Source organism: Cyrtonyx montezumae, unplaced genomic scaffold (genome assembly GCF_038088225.1).
Source record: "Cyrtonyx montezumae isolate F1298 unplaced genomic scaffold, pur_monq_1.0 scaffold_8, whole genome shotgun sequence".
Classification (NCBI taxonomy): Eukaryota; Metazoa; Chordata; class Aves; order Galliformes; family Odontophoridae; genus Cyrtonyx; species Cyrtonyx montezumae.
Window position 1 is genome coordinate 112,431,510 of NW_027072089.1, and position 19,910 is coordinate 112,451,419.

At 37.9% G+C, this 19,910-nt stretch overlaps 1 protein-coding gene across 2 annotated transcripts in view; it reads left to right on the top strand.

Moving 5' to 3' along the window:
* The first annotated feature begins 8,133 nt into the window (after positions 1-8,133).
* Positions 8,134-19,910, top strand: part of OSBPL3 (oxysterol binding protein like 3) — a 68,124-nt gene continuing 56,347 nt past the window's right edge. For both annotated transcript variants that reach the window (XM_065752906.1, XM_065752907.1), the window contains exon 1: positions 8,134-8,250. The gene's annotated coding sequence lies outside the window, so the exon portion shown is untranslated. The remainder of the gene's footprint in view (positions 8,251-19,910) is intronic.

Below are 19,910 nucleotides of genomic sequence, written 5' to 3' on the forward strand. Positions count from 1 at the left end.
TGCATTTGTGGAATAGCTCAGTACTCAAACAAGTACACATTTTTCTAATTCTGGATAATGGATAATTCTGTCTTGGTAATCTAGACATAATGACAGTTTGTATTGACAGTCTCTTGGATGTTAGGAAGATATAACACCTCTCTCAGAACGGCTTGTCTCCCAGTTCCCAGCGTTTGCATCTTGCTGAACTTGAATTATTGAGGGATTTGCATTGGATTTACAGGTTAGATTGTGAAGGCTCACAAGCTGAAGCACAGCAGATATTCTTGTTATTCTTCAAAAAACAAAACAATTCTCTCTTCTCATGCTTTTGATAGCATGACGTGATTGTAAGGAAATTTGATGAATAACAGTCTGTGGAGGGAAGAATGCTGGACTACTTGTTAAGAAGGAGATGAAAGGATATGGACAAGTTCTAAAAGTAAAACAGACATATAGTTTCGTCTGTCAGTGGCTGTAATGTGAGTCTTATGCAGTAAAGAGGAAAATACTACATATTCATTTAATAGTGTAAATTAAAAACAAACAAAAAAAAAAGGTTCACATAATTCATAATCAAGTTAGAATTTTCATCCTGATTGCTCTCTTCTGGGGAGTTGAAGAAAAGTGTTCTTATCCCTGCACTAAGATTTAAAAATGCTTATTTCTGTGAATCGACCTTCCAGAACTGTGGGAATTGCTGTGATTCAGGGGATGGGAACATGCAAAGTATTGTCATCTTTGAAAATCTGTCATCAAATCAATAAGAAAATACCAACATATCTCATGTCAAATGCTGCATATGCTCAGTTGCTTAAACATAGATTCCAAAAAGTATTATTTTTTTTGATCTGCAACTTTTTGAAATTAATATTCTCTAAACACCCTTAACCCCTCTTCCTTCCTCTTACACCTTCACAAAAAAAAAAAAAAAGAGTAAAGTTGGAATTTTGATGTATTGTTGAAGAGCTTCACTTTAAATATATATATTTTTACAATTTTTGGAGGAAAGTTTTAACTCTATTCCTGCACTTTAACATATGCTGTGCAACTTCTTTAATCAGTTCCTTCCCTGCCATTTAGGGAGCTTTGGAGAAGCCTGTCTATTCAGGCTGTTTCATCTTAGAAGTTGTCTCCTGCATGCTGCATCCCATGAGAGATTTCCAGGCTGGTTTCTGCAGCAGCTCAGCAGTTGTGGTTTGGATTTCTGAATTCCTCAGCCTGCCTGACTTCTTCAGCTAATTTCTTTTGCTTATTATTCACTTGTTAGAGAAGTTAATCTCTTGTAATGCACAGTTCCCTGTGATTATAATGAAATCTGTAACAAAGCTGGATTTTTGGGATCCATTGCAGACTTGCAGCACTCCATGCAGGGCAGTCTTCCTTTGAAGTGCCTTTTTGGACCAAAACAGAGTGTATTCTTACTTTGCAATGTCTTAGTTTTATATAAATATATCTATTTTAGTCTATCACAGTTTAAAATTGTGTAGATACCTACCACCCATACATCCACTTCTGTTTTTTCTGAATAGCAAGATACGTTTTAGCCACTAAGGCTCTCTTGTCAATGTTACTTTTAGCTTTATATTTAATACCCAATTCAAATTCTCCCATTTTGTAGTACAGGCCTGTTTTATTTTTTCCCCTCTTTTATTATTATTATTATTTTTAAACTAGTACACTGATACTTCAAATTGGACAGTCCACTTGTCTGCCTGACCCCTGTTGTCATCCATGTTAGGAATTTGTCTTTACCAAATGATAAGAATCCTTCCTGGCCACCACATCCTCATTTTCCCCTGCTAGTGCAGTGAGGCATTTGACATTGAGTGGGTGCCCAACAACTTTCACTTCTCACTTCCATCTACCAGTCCCTTTTTGGGTGTGTTACTTTATCCCCCAGGTTCAATTTCTTGATCTCATGAATGTAGTCCATTCATGAGGAAAGTCCTACTACCACAAGTAACACTGAATACTCAGATGTTTCACCCACCTTTCTCTCTTTGTTATTTTAATTTCTGTTAAATCACCTGAGATACAGCTGGATCAGTTGTTTGAAGTCTTGCTATATAAATAACCTTCAGGACTTTACCTCCCAATCTATTCTCTTGACTGTATTTTGAGGAACCTTGAACACCCAGAAGTAAAGGTTCAGCAGGGAAGTACCTAAAGTGCAAAGGGGAGGGCAAAAGGCCTTCATATGTGAATTATGTGATCTGATGGTGAACGCATTCACCTAAACATAACTTGGGATGTCTATCTAAATTCACACTTAAGTGTGCATCTATGTACAGATATTTGTATGAGAGAAAACATATATCTCAAGTCATATAGAAATGAAAATATCTATATATAAAGTGTATATTTTTCTTTCCCCATAATGTCACATATATAGCAATAGCTCTTGCAAGATTTTTTTCCTCAGCTGTTATTACAGCTGAATGAAGCAATCTTGCAGAGAAAAACATCTGGTAAATGAATGTGCTCTGGAATGTGTAGACACGTAACTGGCCATTTCTATTTCTGTTTAATTGTGCAGGAAAAATTCCTTGAATAAGCCTACTTTGAGTAGGTTGCAGCTTCTGAACAATGACAGAAATTTTATTCTCTTGAGTTTTGTTGTTTTAATTAATGGAAAAGCAGTTATGTTACTGTTTCCATGGAAGTTTTGTAAATATTGAGGTTTCATTTGTCCTGACTTGAAACTGAAGGTGCTCTGCTTCTCTGGGTTTCTGTGTGCAAGTGTGAGGCTACAAGGAACAGAAGAAGCAGTTATACTTACAGAGGTGTTCTAATTTTGGAGAGGAAAGTAAAACCTCTCCAGCATTACCAAGGGCAAGAAAACAAATCACCTTTTTCTAGTATCTTTTCTCTCTAATCTTCAGATCCAGATTTACTGGATGGTCACAGGTTATTGCAGTTGCATGCTTCTTTTCCCGGGCAAATCCTGCTTTTGCTTTGGCAGTTATCCATGGTTCTTTCATCTTTTTTGTTTGTTGTTTTGTTTGTTTGTTTGTTTGTTTTTTTAAGGGCAGCATTTGGTTCATCTCTTCTCAGTGCACCTTGTACAATGGATTTAAATATGGGTGGGAGATGGCTTATGCAGCTGCCCCTGGCAGGCTGCCCTGCACTGCCTGTGCCTGGCTGCCACCACCAGACAGCAGGACACTAAGTCCTGGGTCACTGCAGTTAGCGTGTAATACTAAGAGCATTTATCCACAATAGGTACACGATGGTGAGTGTGTGGGTATTTTTTAGATATTCAGTTGCACTAAATTGCTAAATAGGCTGTGTTGTAGGTTTTAAAACAAAAATGCATGTCTGTGAGAGTGGCAGAAGGTCTTTGTATTAAGTCTGTAGAACATTCATCCCAATACTTGGTGTTATTTATCCATATCTTGATCTGCTATTTCAGAAAGCAAAGCCTTAATGGCTTTGTTACTGCATTTACTAGAAGTGGATGGGAGAAGTCTGTCTCTGCCTGCACTGACAGCAGGGAGCCTTCCTTTTCTTCTCCTCTGTGTCAGCACTGCTGGCAGGAGAGCATGGACGTTCTCATGTAGAACAGCGTATGTCAGGAGGCTTGCTTTAACATTTCTTGCAGTAAACAACAAATACACCAAGTTCTTTTAACCTGTTCTATCCAGCCTGCTCCTTGCCTGAGGACTGGTAGGCCAGGGGACAGGAAGTGTGGGATACTGGCTTTGGACTTGTTCAGTGCAGGAGGTTCCTTCTGGCAGACCTCCAGCTGTGCTCCTGCAGTGCGTGAACAGCTCTGCAAGACAAGCAGGGCTGGAGTCAGCTGGCCCCTCTTCTCATCTCTAATGCCACATTCAGTAATTCTTATGGTCTGATGAATACTTCTTTTTCCATAAATAGCAACGTTCTTGTCTGCATGCACCACAGACAAGGGATGAAGATGACCAGAATTCTTAAAAATAAGTTATATTTGTTTGTTTGTTTTAAATTCAGTAAATTTCCTCAACTCAGTAAAGTGAGCAGAGGATGGATAAAGCCAGAGGAAAAATAGGTAGAGGAGAGGGAAAAGACAGGTGATGGCAGGATGGGGAGGGGTTGTAGAAGATGGGTGTTGCAGTCAGCAGAAAGTTCATCGTCTGTCATTACAGCAGTGATTTATGTGTTTTCTCTCCCCCCTTTTCCCCCACCCCAAACAGTAGAAAAAGTGGGGAACTTCAGTTACATAATGACTTACAATGCTGGTAAACAAAAATGCTGAATCTGTAGGACGTACTTCTAGTTGTCAGCCAAATTTTCTGCCTTTATGAGCTCAGAGAGGGAAATTAAAGCCTGCTACACAGAGCTTTGTATTTAAGTTGTTCAAAATCCTGATTCGGTGTAAGAAGGCAGAATAACTTGTTTCATGCCTTCATCAGGGTGGTGCAGCATATGGTGCTGTAGCAGGTGCTGGACCCCTCATGCATCTCATGGCAATATAACAGCAGCAGGCGAGGATCAAGCTGCACACGTGCAGGAGAACACTTGCCCTCTTCTTTTCTTGTGCTGCTGAGCCAGGTGGTACATGGAGAAAAGCACGTGGGTACCAGGGCACTACCTTGACTGGAAGGATCAGGCAAGTGCAGTACAGACTGCTAATAGAGCAGAGAGATGGCAGAGCTTGGAAAGGAGTAGGTATGTGTGCTTTGCTTGCTGGCTGCAATTGGAACCAGAGTGGTGGAAGAAGAGAGCAAACAGCAGCCTACTGCAACCAGGAGTGTTGCCATGAGTATTTGAGACTCCAACTTAATTGTATCAGTGGTTTGCTTCTTTTCTCTTTGTGATGATGTGTAATTGGGTATACCTATTTGCTTTCACTAACTTGAAATTTTTCCTCTTCTTGAAAGACAGAAAAGCTGAGGGGGAGTTATTAGATTCCAAGTTATATTTAGCTTGGAGTGATTACAGCTACCAGTACATAATGACATTTGTAACTCACTTATCCATTGTGCAAACTGTAAGATGTTAATGTGTGGTTTCAGCCAGACCTGGCATTACTGACAGCTTTTGCTCGCACGCAGCAAACTGAATTTAGAAGGCATGTTTATTGCAGGCTGACTCTGGCAAGATGCTTGCTTTCTTACTGCTACTTTGTTCCCAGTTCCATTTTCAGCGTCAATCAGCATAATTTCATGCCACTTCCAAAAATGGGGTAGCTGCTCTCTGTGTTCCTGTGTGCAGCTGCTTGGTTTGTTCTTTTTATTGCATGGATATTGGCATCCATGCAGTGAGCTGGTTCAGCTAACAGTGTGACTAAAAATCTGGCTTTTTTCCTCTCTGAGTTATTAGCTCAATGACTTGAGTTACTTGGACTAGTTTCCCAATCTCATTCCAGACATGCTGCTACTGGCTTGACTAGGAGTTGCAGCAGGAACAAATGGCAAACATTAAGAAGGAAGAGAATTGGCCAGTCACTCCTGAAGAGCCTAGTTCTGCCTGCTGCATGTTTGTACCAAATGACATCTAATTGCCAGATTTGGCATTTATTTGTTGCAGGCTTTTCCAGAAACACTTAGAAATGTACTGTACCAATTCTAGATAAGCTACATAAAACAACTGAACAAATTGTTGTGGAGTTGTGAAAAAATCAACTACTGTGTATTCTTTTTTTTTTTCTTTTTAAATTTCCTCAGGTGCCAGATAATTGATTTCCTTTGTTCTGCATTAAAGGAGCATCTTCCTGTGATGCGGACGTGAGCTGTAGCTCCCCACTGAGAGTTATGTGTGGACTTCCTTTTGTCATTCTATTCCAGTATATCACACTCTGAATTTTCTGATGTCTGTGAACATGATAGCTAGAAGTTTTGTGTTGGGTCTCCACAAGTGGGGATTTTGGTTTTCTTTCAGAAGTACAAAAAAAAAAAAAAAAAAAGAAAGAAAACAAAACAACAACAACAACAAAAAAAACATAGATTGACCAACAGACTGTTAAGTATTGCAGCTTGTTTGGTCTGGATTTCCCAGATGGTTATAGGAAGTGTGCACCTATATTGCAAAATACTCAGAAACAACAGAAAAAAAAATCATAAAAATAACTTTCTACCTGTTGTTATGTTTACTAGATAAGATGTGAAACAGGCTGGAGTTATATAGATATTTGTATGATCAAGGAACTCCTGCATTTGACCTCCATATTTACAATTTGATCTTTATCTTAAAAGAGCAGAAGAGATGTTTTATGCCATGCAATATTCCTCTCCTTCCCGAAAAAAAAAAAAAAAGGATTTTATTTGCATAGACAGTTTGAAATGTCTCTGTTCCCTGACAGTCTTCTCAAGTACCTTTAGGAACATCATTCAAGGTGGAAACCTATATACTGGGCTTGTCCTATGTGGCATGTAGGTCACAAATGCGACAGTTGTGAAGGCAAGGCCAAAACTCTTGCACAAGGGGCTGCAAAAGAAAGTGGAGAGCTGTAAGATGCTGTTTTGTGTAACTCATAGCTTTCTTGTCCTGTGACCTGTTGGTACTACTGCATAAGATCTGACCTTGTGAATCCCCTTTAGGGTTCCTGCTATTTCAGTGTGATATGTAATATATTCCTGATGAGTAATGTAATTGTCTCAGAGTAATCTATATCAGATTATTCCTTCTATTTCCCTACTTTGTTCATAGAAACAACACAAAAAGTTAAAGGCCGTGTTTTGCAAAGCTAGGTGTTTGCATTTATTTTTAGGGGATTATTGAACATAGGAAGTTTATAATGCGTGATTGGCTGGAAGTTTTTAATGTGAAACGGCTTAATTTTTGAGGTACTGGGAAAAACGCCAGCCATAGATTTGGGAAATCTGACTAATAAAATCATAAACCCAGTTCATCACTCAAATATGTTATTATTTCAGCTGCCTCTGCCCACTACAGGCTCCTACAGGCTAAAAAATGTCAGTGAGCTATTGCATTAAAAGCTGTTTTAAGTCACCAATCTTGAAAGGCAGGACAAATAAAAGAACTTTGAATTCATATAAAATATCATGGTTAACTCAGTTTTTCCAGCCTTAATATTTTGATACACGAGATCATATGTGAAAAGATCAAATCCTAAAATTAGATCACAGATGTTGTGATTTCAAACCAGCTGGGGGTGGTGGTGGCATTTCTAGGAGTGTAAAAAACAGAAGATGCGAGGAATAAAGTGTAAACATGAAATTAGGAGTTATTAAATATAGACAATAGATAAAAGAAGGCAAATGTGTTACTCAAAGCTCAGTGACTTGAAAACAGAAGGAAGGATTCATTTGCTCATTCTCTGGAAAACGTGCCAACATTTTAAGAATAATACTAAACGAGGGCAGTAATGCACTAACTCAGCAAATTCAAAGTAATTCAGTTCCACTTCTGAAAAGAAGCTGTATGGTCTATTCACAGCATGTAGAAGTGTTAAATTATAACTGCTAAAGCTGTATACTCTCTATATATAATTCTTTTTTTTTTTCAAACTCACATAGTGGTTAACACTTTTGAATCAAGGGTACGCATAATTTGTGGAATTCTGTTCTTTCCTGTTGATCTTGAAGAAAGATCAGGAAAGTATCAAAGCCCTGTAGGAAACTCGAGGATACGCTAGCTTTTGTAAACAGAGAATGAGATCTGGTATCCAGACACGGGTTTGGATTGTCTTCAGAGAAAGTGCATCTGACTAAATACAAAACTGTGTGTTGGTTGCTAGAAAGCAACAGCTGAATAATGGTAGGAGTTTGTCAAAGATGGTAATAACCCCCAGCTTCTCCTCCCATGCAAGACTCTTTTTCTTCTTTGTTCTGACAAGATGGGTGAAAGTGAGTTTCCCAGACCCTAAGCAGAGTTGCACCTGTTGTGCAGAATTCTTGACCCTTTGGGCAAGAAAGATTTCTGTTACAAAATGTATTAGTCAGGTAGTGTGTTAGTAGACTAAAACTTTGTTGTAGGAGAGTTTTGCAACTTGACCTTCTAACGTATACCCTTCAGGAGAGGAAGATGTAGTTATAGGTGCTGTATTTTAGGGCAAGGATTTAGTTAACAACAACATAAGAGGAAAAAAAAAGAGTAAAAATCTTTCCAGATATTGATAGATCATACTCCCTATTTTCCTCATACTTTACAGGTATGGGAGGACAAAGTAGCTGGAAGTTTTAAGTCTGGTTTGTTTGTTTTCAGATCCAGCAGTGGGCTCGCATGAGCTTCCCAGGTTTTGCCTAATGGAATTGCTTGGACTTCTGCCACCCTAAAAGAAGAGATTTGTATTCTACACAGTCAGCTCTGAGGGACTGCCCACTTACTGTAAGTCAACCTTCCTTATGTTGTGGATACTGTTCCCATTCTATAGGAAAGCAGAAGTTAAATTGGCATGGAGCCTCTTCAAGCCTAGTGGGTACATGATGACAGAAGTGGTATAAGAAGCTTCTTGCTATGAATAATCACACTGTATTGAATCCTATATCTGTGGATTCACACAAGGGGAGAGAACTACATTTTCACTTTCATAGAGGCAGCACTTCCATCTCATTTTGGGATGACTGTGCTCAACTGTGTTCAGAAGAATTGAAGGATGTGGAAATTCTTCCACGCTTCACATCTCACAATTTCTATTGTGAGCATGTACTATGTATTGTTAGGTGCACATTGTTCAGGAAGGACTTGTATTCCTTTGGAAAGTCAGAGGTGAGTCATGAAAACTGAAGTATGCAACAGGCACAGGGTATGGATCTTTGCAAGATGTGGCTGATGTTTATCACATTAACATCCATGTGCATTTTTTTGCTTCTACAAACTAGAGGCTGAAAAATAGAGGAGAGCAACCAGTGGAAAATACTCCAACTTGGTTTATTTGCTTTGGTAGGTACAGCTGTAGTGCTACAATGATCTCTTTCTGGGAGGTGCCCAGTAGTTGTTGGATCTTTCCACCTAGACAAATAACAGAGTTTATCAGACACAGTTACTAAACCATTAACTGATGATGTTGGCATACTTTATATTTACGTAGTGAAGTAATGTTTTGTACTTGTCTACAGAGACTTACAGAAAGTTTTGCGTACTTGGCAGAATTTAGTATAGCCCTGCCCCAGCCCAGCATGCAACATGTGGCTGTTCTATTTTCAGAAGGGATTTATGACAAAAAGATATGTTAATTTTCTTCTGTTTGCATGCTTCCTATGGAGAAGTGCAGGAATTCTTCCTTTTGCTTATGCTAATCTTTAACTTGTGGTGCAAGATTATTTTCTGTTGAAAAACTATTTTGATAGTTGAAAAACTATTTTGATAGATAAAAGGAAGGGTGGTAGATTTACAGGAACAGAAAACTAACAGTTTGAACAATTACAGAAAGGAAATTCTTTGTGTCATAGCTATGGAAGAAGGCTGCTATGAGAAACATTACTGAACAAATGTTCGTTACACATTTCTTACTGACATAGTACTAACCTGTTGAAATAATAACTTGTTCCTAGAATCCTTGAATATTTTGTGACCTTTTTTCTTAAGAGATGTTAAATCTCACAGTAATGCATGGTATTATTTTGCTCAATAGCTGTCTTTGAAAAAGGAAGGAAATGCTTCTTGGTCCTCAAAGTGAATTCACCTTAAAGTGAATGAAGTTCATTTTATGAAGTTGAAAACTGAATCTGTGGCTATTGTAGAACCAGTTTATATATGTTACTGAGCAAAAGGATTCTTTACTACTTACTTGAACGTAGGAAAATATTGTGAAGTAACTTATCCTAATTTTCTGTGCATTCATTGGTTAATTTTCTCAGTTTTCCCAACCTGAAATTCCAAGTTCAGTTCTTGTATGTACAATGTACATTTATTTTTCTCTTATCTCACTCGAAGCACTAGCACAGTCAAAATTCTCATATTTATTTTGCAACATTTCTGTCAATATTCAGCTTATGAACATTAGCAGTTCAACAGTGCCTGCTGTCTCTTTACTCTTATATGAGAAACTCTTTTGTAAAGAAGTGTGGATTCTGTGCTAAAGTATGTTGTTTGTTGCTTCTTTTGAAAGAAAAAGAGGTCAAATCCTAGTGTGTGGGGGCTTCTAAATGCAAAAATAACCAATGACCACAAATAGCTCTTTGCTGTGCCCAGGCTAGTTCCTGTAACTTCAAATTACTTGTCTCAGATAAATGCCTCAGTGTTTCTTGTGAATTATTTTCCTTGACTTATTTAATAGATGGTAGCACAGGTTGATGTTTCTGGAGGAGAAGAAAGGGAACGAGTGGAAGAGGGGAGAAAAAATATATTTGTAACTTTACTGTATCAGTAGTTGCTACTGCAACAAGTTAATTTTGTTGTTGCTGCAGACTAAAATAAACTATATATTTAAGCATCATGAATGGCATATTATGCAAGGAAAAGTGGAGGACCAAGATGAATTTACCTCCTAAGAGTGTAGTTTATAGTGTTTGTTTCGTTCATAGACACTTAGATTATAAACAGAGGTAACATCTGATCGGTCAGAAGAGCTCTTTGAAATAACTGGGCTGCTGATTTAGTATCATTTCAGAGTAATGTAATTTTTAAGTATTTGCCTCAGTAGAAATGAAATGTTTGTGAAGTTACAACGTATGGATCAAGTGTTCAGTCACAGTTTTTTAATAGCTTAAATACCTCTTACGGGAATTTGTAAACAGCACCTGTGTGTTGGACTGTTGCTGGGCTTGAAGAGGCATCGTGAACTCTGATCCTGTGGTCCCTCTTGCAAAAGAGTTGCAGCATGTCTCAGCTATGAAATTCAGATCTTTCTAGTAGCTACTAATTCCTACATTGTTAGAGACATTAACTGAAGTGCTTGAAATAAGCAATTAGCATTGCCAGAAGTACTGTCAGAGTATTACAAGTCTTGTCTCCTGTTACTCAAACTTGTGATTCCTCATGCTTGTACTCAGAGAAGATTAGCATCTGCTCGTTGCTCTAGAAGCAATTGGGTTGGTTCCCCTGCATTTTAGGAATAGGAGCAAATTACCTTTTTGTTGGTGTTACTGTGAGGATTTTAACAAAGTGAGGCTCTGTGTTTTGGTTTCCAGAAAGTGATACGGATAGTCCATGTTCTCACCCCTGAGCAGAGGTGTTCCCTTTTTAACTGGAGTTCACTGTGAAGTTCACCTTTGATGTAAATCAGCTTTGTGCTTGGAGAAACCCTCATTTCTCATAAAATGTGCCTGTCATTTAAAAGTGGTTCTAACACAGCATCTCTGTTTTCAGTTTAAGTTTGAACATGTGTTTCCATCAGGATTATATGTTTTTCTAGAGACCTCATACATTTTTCTAGATTAACTTTTCCCTGGTTTTGCTATTGTAAATTTGTGGTGAGATGTTTGCTTGTTTTCCAGTTGAAGAAAAAATAATAGCGCTGTATCAGAAACATCATTAGGCAAAAGAGTTGTCAGGTTTTCAAGGGACTTGAAGAAGAAATTTATTTATGTAAAGTAACCATTAAGTATGACCAGAGCCCTTGCTTTTCAGTTGAGCAATGGCAGAGGTTTTGCATGCAAACTGATTGTGTGGGAGAGAGAGAGAGTTGCAGTCTTCTGTGGATTCCTTCAGTAGTATGGTAATGGGATGTGGGAATGAATTTTGATCCTGGCATATATTGTTGTGGATGAGGTATGTTTCTGGCCTTTGACTTTGACTTCTTTGCTCATTCTCTGACTTCTAGTTGAAATGCCTCATATTCCCATTTGCTTTTTGGAGAAGGTCATGTCCTCATTTTAATTCAGAAGAAGTGTTACTGTGGCAGATATTCAAAGAAGAAATTAAAATCTTGTTGTTCCTTAGATTTGAAGAAGTTTCCCACACTAAACAGAAAAAAATATGATTATTCAAGTAGGTACTTTCCAAGGAGAAGGTTATTTTAAAGTCTGAGTGAAACATTAACTATGTTTTTTGTTTGTTTGTTTGTTTGTTTTAATACTTATAAACAATCTGTGTGAAGTTTACTATCAGTGTGTTCCTGCAGTGGTTTGCTTTCATCTTATTTATCGTCATGTAATCTGTTGTTGTTTTAATTATACATCTTTTCAAAGCGTATGAGTGATGAAGGGGGGGGGGGCAAAATCTGACCAGTGATAATTATCAGTAGTGATTAATCAGCATAAGTGTGTTTATGAAAATATAATGTTTGCAATATTTGTTTCACTTTATTAAACACGTGGACTCTATGCATGTGCCACACATCTATAAAGTCAAATGTCTCTTATGGAGACAAGTCTGTAGCAAGAACTTGGAGAAGAGAACTATATTCTATCAAAAGCTGAAATTCTGTTGAAAAATTGCTGATTCTGGCAGAAAAACAGACAAAATCTTATCTGGTAAGGAGTAAAATAGGCTGGCTGGTAACTTTGTGGGCACAACAGTGTGCATCAGAGCAATCCAATGTAAAATTACCTTGACAAGCTTTAGGAAGTTTTCATTGTAGCTGCCTGATTTTAGTTTTCACTGTCTGTATTTTGTCAAGGTAACTTTTATATTGCCTTATCTCCCAGAAGAGACCTGAATATTACTTCTCTGTAAAGGGGAATTCCAGTGTGATGCTACTTGCTGAGGCTTCCAAGCAAATGGGTGCATGGAGGGTTCCAAGTGGACCCTGTATTATAGGCCTAGGGAAATTCCCCTCGGCCAAAGACCTCCATGGGTACACGGAGGGCCAGCCCACTCAGAAGTGTGAGAGAGAAAACCCCTCTTGTTGGAGAATGTCCTGATGTGATGGGCACTCTCTCATCCCTAAGGTGACTGGAGATTGAATGTGAAGCGTTTGGGGCTGGCAACTGTACAAAGAGATGTAAGCACTGACATACACAGAGGTGTGTGTATATGTATATGCATGTGCGTGTATTAAAATACATATAGCAATACCAAGGATTTGTTTGAAAATTATTTTGCACCTCCCTTTGAAATCAGTCTTCTGTTTCAACTCCTAAAGAGGACTTTAAAAGAAAGTTTTCTTTAAGTTCTCTTCCCCTGCCCCACCCAAGGTATTACTGGTATCACGTGTAATAGCTCACCTGCAAACCTTGTTTTTCCTGTGGCCTTAGACCACAAAGTCTACCATGGCTAAGCTGCTGTGTTTTCGGAGGATGGCAAATTATTGAAGGAAAGGAAGAGGTCTTATCTAAGAGTAGATTTTATAGGGAACCTTACTTTATAATGTACCAAGCCCCTTTACTTCTCCTGTTTTATGTTGTTGTGGTGGTTTTTTAGTTTTTTGTTTTTTAATCCTGGATTTTGTTCAAATGTAGATTTATTCCCAGGAGTTTTTATTCCCAATATTAAAACTAACCTGAACAATTTGTCAACTGCCTGCAGGTGTGTTTGAGTGCTGTGCAAGTAGTGGTGTATTCTAAATAGCAGGTCCCTTGCTTTCAGAAAAATCAAAGAAATTTCAGTTATACTTTAAAGTCTTGTACTAAATGATTGATGAAAGTGTTGATACTAGAAAATTGACTTTCTGTAGTGCAGTGAGTCTAGAAGTGTTTTGAACTGCTAGCAAACTGTCAAGTGCCATAAAATGAAATAATTTTAATTCTTATGGGCCTTAATGTCATGTTAACTAAAAAGTGATGCTGTCAGCTACAGTAATAGTCAAAAGACAGCGGTGCTAACTGTGTTTAGAGGGAAAAAGACCAACATAATTGAGAGACATAATAGAAATTGAATTGTTGCTTGTAAGGATAAAGGAGGATTTCAAATGTGCACTGTTCCTTTGAATGCAGTTTTAACTCCAGGTTTTACCTTTGCCTCCAGAGGCTGAAGTTGTTAATGCAGTTTTTAATGTTTAACGAATGACATGCAGTTCCCTCCTTCTTGCTTTTATTGTTTTCACCATTGGACAAAGCTTATCCAAATAACAAATATATTTTGCAAGGTAAAAGGTACTCTAAGAGGTGGCAATTGATAGCTTTGCCTGTAATGCAGTTAAGTTTTTTGTCAACAACTTCTGAGTGAAAGTATTTGATTCAGGAAAAGTGGGGAAAAAAAACCCACTCTTTGTCTCAGAAAGTAGGTCTCTTAAGGAAACTACCAGTTCTGAATTTCAGAACTGCAATGTTTGGTGGATTTGTTCTGTCACAGGAGTAGCACAAATCTACAACTTTTTTATCCCTGTAAGATTATTTTCATAGCTAGTCAACTTCTGACTAAGGTGAGCATGTTCTAACCAAATGGGGATGCAGAATTGCAAGAGAGCAGACTGATAGGATTGTTCTTCTCTACTCCTAAAAAAGAACATGTGTGTCTGTGTCCAACTGGATTCTTAAATTTAACTTATGTTAATTTTAAGAAGATGACGAAGATGGTATTCTGTGCATTATCTACATTGAGCTGCATTGACATGGAAATTGGATAAATCCTGAAGGTAATTTTTATATTAAATTAAATTAAAAAGTTTCAATATGCAGATAATTGCTTCACAGAACCAGTGGTGTTGTGTGGGTTTGTTTCTAGTTCTGCTTTGGAAGCATAAAAGTTGTAGAACTTATCCCCCTGTACAACTTGTTGGTGATATTTTGCTAACTTAGGTGAAAAAAAACAGGTTTTGAGGGTTTTTTTTCATTCCAGTTCAGCTTTCTGCCTTTCAGTAAGCAACATACAGCTCATGAGACCAGAGATCACGTTACCTGAGGAAGATATTGTTGTATGAAAGTTCTTTAACTTTTCAGTGAGCTCTTGATGCCAACTGCATGAACTCTGAGGATCTCTGTGGATTAAAAATGCGTCATGGTAAAAATCCACAAGTGCCAGAAAGTTTTCCATTTTAGAAGCAAGCAACAGATCCCACAGAGGACCTGTTCAGGAAGACGCTTAAGAATGTGGTTACTTTAAGCCTGTGCTTAAATCTCCTTGCTGTAGATGAGTTGGGCTTGATGATCCTTATGAGTCCCTTCCAACTTGGGCTATCCTGTGATTCTACAATTACCATCTCTTTCTAATCTTTTGGTTAGAGTCCCTGTCAAACCTCTCTTTTAAGGATATGCTGCTTTATTTTGCCTTTTCAATTTAAGCAGCGTTTAGTATACTGTGTCAACCAGTGTATCATAACTTCAGAAATCAAATTTCAAAGTGAAGGAACATGGTGACAGGATTGTTTTTGTTAATCTTTCAGGCTGTCCTTAGCAACTAGAATTTCAATATTTCTAATTTTTCTCATCATCTGAGTGTTACAGCCTTCACCCAACTTCTGAGAAACAGAGGATACCTGCCTTCTTTTCTGTTATTTTAATGAGAAAGGCAATGTGTCATAAAATATGCAAAACCTCTGACTGCCACAGTCTAAATAACAGTGAGACAGTAATTTACTTCCAGTAATATGTTTTAAAAGCAGTAACTACTGAAGACTTTTATATCAGCACTGATGAAACTCTGGATATATGTTCTGTTATTGTTTTAATTTGGAAAAGGTATTAATGAGTACAATTGCTTAATTATCCTTCTGTTTCAGTATTAATGAGTTTAATCACTCACTTATTCTGTTTATGTAAACATAAATAAAAATGTTAGAAAGTGGTGAGGGATTTTTCTGCAGCAGACCACTTAAGAATTTTGTTCATGTTACATCTTTGCTGTCTAACCTTTGAAGTGTGAACATCCATTTCTAAGTGGTTATGATTTTTTTTTTCAGTTGGTTTTCTTTTAACCAAATCCTTGACAAAATGTATATTTATTTTTATTTCACCCATTGCACTCAGATAACTTGCAGAGAAGGCAAGGGAATGCTAGCAGTGATGAATCAGGGCTGTGGTTATCTGACTAAATAAAACTGATGGTTTTATTACTCTAGTTGAATTATCTTCTTGGCTTTCTGCTTGAGCTCTTCTAAAGAAGCAGGCTTCTTATCCCAAGCTTGGTGCATCCAAGAATTTGTAGACCAGAAATTCCAAATCTTCTGAAAAATCTTCAAACATGAACTTGTGCTTCCCTAAGGCATGATCCATGCTCTACCTTAGATGGGTATTTGTTCTACTTAGCTAAAGTGCAGTTTATACTTCATCTGTAAAAATATAGCTTGCGGTTTGTGGTTGTTTGGTGTTTTTTTGTTTAAACCAAACACTTAGGATAGCTGGTAATAGCTCAGTAACAGCTGTTGAGGGTGTGATTCAGCATCTCCCCATGCAGCGAGCGGACACTTGTATTCTTATGAGATTTCTGTGTACCCTGTACCTGTAAACTCCTTGATGAAGGGAGTGCTGGCAAACAGAGCAGGAACTGCCACTGTGAATGTGCTCTGGGGTTTTTCTATACTGATCTCTGGCACTGGCTAGTAGCAGATGCTATCAAGGAAAGGATGTCAGTCCTTATCCTGAAGAGTTATAAAACATCTGCCTATGCTTTGGATCCTTTCTGTAATCTTCATCTGGTAATGAATGACTTATAATCCGGTGTGAAAGAAGGCTGCATTTAATTTTTTTTCCCAAGTTTGTAGAAACTGCATTTTCTCTTCCAATTACATTGCTTACTTGGTGGCATACATGAAGCTAAATATATTTCTACTATATTGCTGCATTTGTTTGGCATAAATAAGTTGCTTTTCAAGAGTGGTGTAATTGCTTGTACAGGCAAAAGTTCAGCTTGAAAAATTAAGATCATTTGTTTTAAGTTAAAAAATAATAATAATTAAAAAAAAACCAGTGTATATCAAAATATAAGGAAAAAATCCTGGAACACCAAGAGCGGGGAGAAAAAGCAATTAATGAACTGTAACAACTGCAGTAATGAAGTTGCCAATGAAATGAAAGGAAAAACAAACACACATGCGAACAAAGAAAACCCACAATGAGGTAGCTTTACACTGTATCATTAAATCACACTTGATAAAATGAGATGTCTGGTTCAAGGCTTTTGCTATGAGAAACTACTTATTTACTCAGGGCCGTTCTTTTCCTGCCCATTGAAATGCTTGCACTGTTTTTTGGTTATGTTCAGTTAAGTTTTGCTTTCTTTCTGGAATTATGTGTGTCAGATGGAAGACTTTTGCACAGTATGAGAAGTATTTGTCAAAAGAGGTAACAGCAGCATTTCTAAATCCCAAGTATCTTTCAGACTGTCAGTGCACCAAAACAGTGTCATTGCAACGAAGTGTGCTTTAGCAGAAATGGGTACTTCACAACAAAAGTAGCACTTCACTTTGATAGGAGTTGTCTCTGCATGGTGGTGGTAAATGTGGAGGGCATCCTGGCTGAAAACTGTGAAGGATGGTGAGTGGAGGCTTTAGGGAAGTAAAGACAGGAGTGGTAAGAAATTCTTACAACTTTGTATTTTTGCACTTAACGTCATATATTGCACTTTGTATAGTATATTTTAAAGCAGAAATAGAAAGACATTCAAATTAGGAACTGATCATAGGCTTTTGTAAAGCATAACTAAACTAAAATCTTATTTTTAAGAGCATTTCATGCACGCTGTTCTTGTCTTGGATTTGTTTAAAATACAAGCTTAAAGTTAAAACTCCCCATTAGGACTGAAATGTGTCGGTGTCGATGACTATCCATTACTTCTGATAGTGTTTGTCTTGATAGTCTTTTCTCTGAAGTCCTGATACTGGAGCATATAAACACCTAATTTATAGCAAATATAAATACGAGTGAAAGTTACTTAGTGTGCACCTGTTTAGACAAGTTTGAATATCTCTGGCTTTACCGTAGTACCTTAGACTTATGACTAGCAACAAAACCATCTGAGGAATGCTTCCAAAGGTTTTGAAGTGGGATCCTCAGAACAATATTTTTCAGCAGGATGCCAGCCTGAGTGGGAATGAAACTTCTGCTCCATTTCTGCTGTTCGACTCTTCATCTGTGAGAGGATTGATTTTGTTGTTACAGTTGTGTAACTATGCATCACTTTGTATTTAACTTATAGCCCAGAAGTCTGGCCTCAAAATGCTCAATATGATATATGTGCTCAAAAGAAAGGCATTGTCATGGGAAAAAATCTACTCACTAAGATAATTAAAAAAAAAAAAAGATCAGTGACACTGTAACTAGATGATGGTATTCCTGTACGTGCATGTTTAGAAAGCATGTATATAAATGTGCATATAGTTGGTAAAGAAGCAGCTTTATGCCTGAAGAAAGAATTGTGGGATCTGCTGTGGAACATACCACTGCTGGAAATGTTCTTACAAGTGGAATAAAGCTGTTAGAGGTGCATTCGGTCAGGGAAGGATGGGGCCCATCTGATTCTCTCAGGCCTAAGATTGTGTGACCAACTGTGAAAGCACAAGTGATGAGTGCATGCAGTGAAGAACCAGCTCTGTTCAGACTGTGGTGACTCAAAGCAGGATGTCCTCAGCCTCAACATCCAGATATGCTCTGTGTGATCTGTGTAATCTTACAGGCAGTGACCTCTTCAAGACCCTTCAGCCTTGCAGGAGCAGGCTGCAACTGTTACAACTGAGTTTTAGTCAGTAAAATTCTGTCAGTAGGCTGGAGTCTGAGAACAACATTCTTTTACTTGGGGGTAGCTACATCTGAGGTGACAAAGTGTCCTCAACAAACTGTTTACTTATTTAGATGCTGTGAAACAGAACAGCTTATTACTGAGTGTGGGGGAAAGATGGACTTTCTTCTGTGAAGCATGTTTTACTTGTGTCACAAACATTTCTGCACTTGTGTTTCAGAGTACTCTGAAATTATTGTGAAAAACAGCATTGCTGGCTTTATTTTTCCCCCCGTTAACGGTGGTGAACAAGTCCTGATCCTGTATGTTACAGGAAGGTCAAATGGAAGGCTGCTTATGGTGCTGGATAAACTGGCAACCTAATCTGAACTGTTTATTTTCAAGTGGTTTATAATTGCTACCTGTAAAATATCTTGTTTCCATGCATGTAGATGAGCCAACTGATTATTCTAAGTGGGTGATGCTCAGGTAATAGATCACTACTAGCTTAGCTGAAGAAATATCAAGTCTGCAGAGTCGCTGGAATTGGGTCTGAACTGAAACCAACAAAAAAAAATGTTGTTGATTATGTACATAATGTTAATTGTCATTTTGCTGTGTTCAGACATAACTGATGCATGACTCAATTTGGATACATTAGCTGAGAGTCATTAAATTCACATGGAAAAAAATGCATTTGTCGCATGTATTTAGTTTCCCATGCTTAATGCATAACATCCAACTTGACAACTCCTGCACTTGGTGAGTTTAAGCCTCTTAAATTTGCCGTGTAAGGTGGTTAAGCTGCTGGTTTTAACTTCTAACGACCTCACACTTTTTCCATGTCCTGACCTAGCTCTGGAGAAGTATTCCAGGTGCAGGAAGTGGGGCAAGGAGAAAGGTGGGGAGAGATGGAGCTGGATGAACAAATTCACAGCAGATGTGAGCTCTGGTTCAAGCAGTCTGTTGAGTCCCCAGGCAAAATTATGAAGATCTCTCTGCACAAGGGAGCCAAACCAATACTTCACAGCTTTTACTGGAAAGCTCTAACTGTTCCAAACACTGTATACCAAAACTGTATGAACAAACTGCAAGAGAAGATGACAGGCTTTTCAAAATGAGCTGGTGGGCACCACAGGCAGGAAAATAAAATTTATATTAAGTTTTCAGGAACAGAGCAACATTTTTTTAGTAGATTGGTACTAGATAGGACTTTGTGTGGCTGGGAATGCTATCATTCATGGTGAAAGCAAAATGTGAAGTGTGAAAGTTTAATGCTGCTTTGAGTCAGTCTAAATGAACTGTACTTCAGAGTGGATGTTTTGGGAAGCATGAAGATGCAGTCAGCTTTTTCTGGATGCTATTTAGAGCCTGGCATGTGGCTCTCATTTGTCCTACTTTCAAAATCTTCAAAAACTTAATGGTGGTGAATGGAGAGAAACAAAGAAGAGAGATAAGAATCTCTTTAATCCACTTTTGGGATACTTTACGCAAATGTAAACTACTTGAAATGCGATTTGTGGGCTTCCTAAATAAACTGGCATGCTATTCTGACAGTATATTCGTGCAATTTA